This window comes from Anguilla rostrata, unplaced genomic scaffold, assembly GCF_018555375.3.
Source record: "Anguilla rostrata isolate EN2019 unplaced genomic scaffold, ASM1855537v3 scaf0420, whole genome shotgun sequence".
Taxonomy (NCBI): Eukaryota; Metazoa; Chordata; class Actinopteri; order Anguilliformes; family Anguillidae; genus Anguilla; species Anguilla rostrata.
The window spans coordinates 1-2467 of record NW_026985938.1 but is presented as its reverse complement, the minus strand read 5'-3'; the positions used below and the strand labels follow the sequence as shown (position 1 = coordinate 2467).

The 2467-nt window shown below is 38.0% G+C and overlaps 1 long non-coding RNA gene across 1 annotated transcript; it reads right to left on the bottom strand.

The window, feature by feature from the left end:
* Positions 1–336: 336 nt before the first annotated feature.
* On the bottom strand, positions 337–2452 carry LOC135246507 (uncharacterized). The gene is made up of 2 exons (XR_010327731.1): positions 1731–2452; positions 337–925 (listed from the first exon to the last, which is right to left on the bottom strand). It is a non-coding gene; the product is annotated as an uncharacterized LOC135246507 (long non-coding RNA).
* Between the last annotated feature and the right edge of the window lie 15 nt (positions 2453–2467).

The window sequence follows — 2467 nt, the reverse complement described above, 5'->3', positions numbered from 1 at the left end:
ATAAAAACTCGTCCCATAGACACCTCAATGCCAACGTGCATCGTCTACTTCCGCTGTGGTCTGAAGACTATCTATCAAGACTAACTATCACCACTCTGCGGGGCACTCCTAATATGGGATCATTTTTATCACTTAAACTCCCCCTCTTTCAAGATACATACAGCACTTAAAATGGTCTAATAAACAAACAAATACATTATAATATATATATACTGTTTACACGCAGTGAGCTCCATAATGTTTGGGACAGAGACATATTTTGCTCTGTGCTCCGGACGTGTACTGCAAACATGGTTCAGAAAGAAGCAACGTATTCACACAATACAAAAGCTGGACTGTGTTTGTATTTTTTTTTTTTTTTTTATTAATTTGAAATTTACTTTCTTTCGGTAACAGACAAGTGTAAGATTAAAAAGAGGTTACAAAAACATTGATTTTATATAAATATGAAATGCACTTGAACAATATTCTTTAGACAAGCATGAGATTGAAAAGAGGTTACAAAAACATTGCTTTGATATATATATGAAATGCACTTGAACAATATTCTTTAGACAAGCATGAAATTAAAAAGAGGTTACAAAAACATTACTTTGGTTTCTATGCTTTCATTGTGCCGAAATGTTTATGAATGTTCACTGTTACTGTAAAGCTTAATCAAATTAAATTTAATATCATGAATGACTGCAACCAACATGATGTCATGTTCTTAGAGACAGTCACTTAAATCCAAAGAGGGATAGTATTTGATTTGGATTGACTTTTATGTCGGTGCCTAGCAGCTGCAGATCCACGCCATCGGGACCGGCGCTCACTCCGGTGTTGTTCCCCAGGTCCACCTGTACCTTCGCCGGGCCAGCGGACATCGAAACGCCGCCCACTTTGGCGCTGACAATCGCTCCGTCAGACGGAGATGCCTGGGCACCTACAATAAATATTTAAATGTTTAAAAATGTTTCCAAATACAAAATTAATATTTAATACATAATTAGTTTATGTTCATGAGAAATGAACCTACAATCCCGATAAAAATATAATGCATAATTCATAATAATATAACATAAGACATATAATAGTATTATATAATATTTGTTACGTTTAACAAGAAGAACAGACAGAGGAAACACACCAGCACACATTATGCTAGAGGCAGTCAGACAGGTGAAGACTCAAAACAAAAGTATCAGGAGTACAGCGAAGGAGTTCAATATACCATTCCGCACACTAACCAGATACTGCCACAAGATCAGCCAGGATGAGATTGAAGGCAAGAAGGACCTAGGTGTAGCTGTTGGTTCCATCAGGAACAGACAAATATTTTCCCTAGATTTGGAAAGGGAGCTGGTTGAGTATCTGTCCGAGTCAGCCGACATTTATTATGGCCCATCACCCAGGGAGGTTAAAAAGCTAGCCTTTCAGCTCATGTTTTCTGGTTCTGGTTTGAATTAAATGGTCAAATTATTTCTATGTGTCACTTCATTCTTTGTAACTATAGCATTTTAACTTTGTGCCAACCAGCCCCACTGCATGTGCCAACCAACCCCGTGTTGGAGCTGGTTGGCAAAGGTGCACAACTTGACTTTAATCATGAATAAAATCATTTTAGGAATCATTTGTGAACATTAAATGTATCTGTTTTTTAGCTGAGATCTTAATCTTTCAGTTGGTACTGGTTAGACTATTTTAACATATGGCACGCCTGAGAAACATGACAGAGAGTGCAAACATACCTTGAGGACGCGACATCTTGCAGAAAGATTCCGGCGAAGTTCTAGTAAAATCAGTGCACACAGACTGTAGTCAGGAGGCAAAACCGCTATTGTATGCTGAATCACTCGCGCTTTATAAACCGCAAAAACGAAAGTGAATGCACAATGGAGTGTAACATGACCCGACACTGCCCACAGCGACAACCCAAAATTAGATATTTATAAAGAGTATTTATAAATCGAACAGCATTTATAAAAACACGTTTTCAAGGGGATTTCTGTTGGGTTTCTCCCGGTGCCAGTCCGTTGTAGTCTGAATCGGCGCACTGCGCCATTTGTCTCAGTAATTGTTTTTTAAAACATATATATGTATCCGATGTTAACGCGACCTCTGAGTCTGATGTTAACCTATTGCACATAAATGACCACAATCACACAATTCAACATGTGCATAAAATTAAATGGAAAAGACCGAGTCAGTGATCTTTCGTTTAAAAAATCACGTAGCAATGCAGGTCTGCAAAGTGTATGGCACACACTGTGCCTTGGGAAAAAGTTGCCTTCTTCCATCTAAGAAACATTGCCAAGGTACGGCCATTTCTATCAAGACAGGATTCTGAGAAGTTAGTCCATGCATTTATTTCAAGTAGGTTGGACTATTGTAATGCTCTTTTTACTGGTCTTCCAAAAAAGTCAATTGAAAGATTACAACTAATTCAGAACTCTGCAGCTAGACTTTTAACAAAAACAAGGAAGAG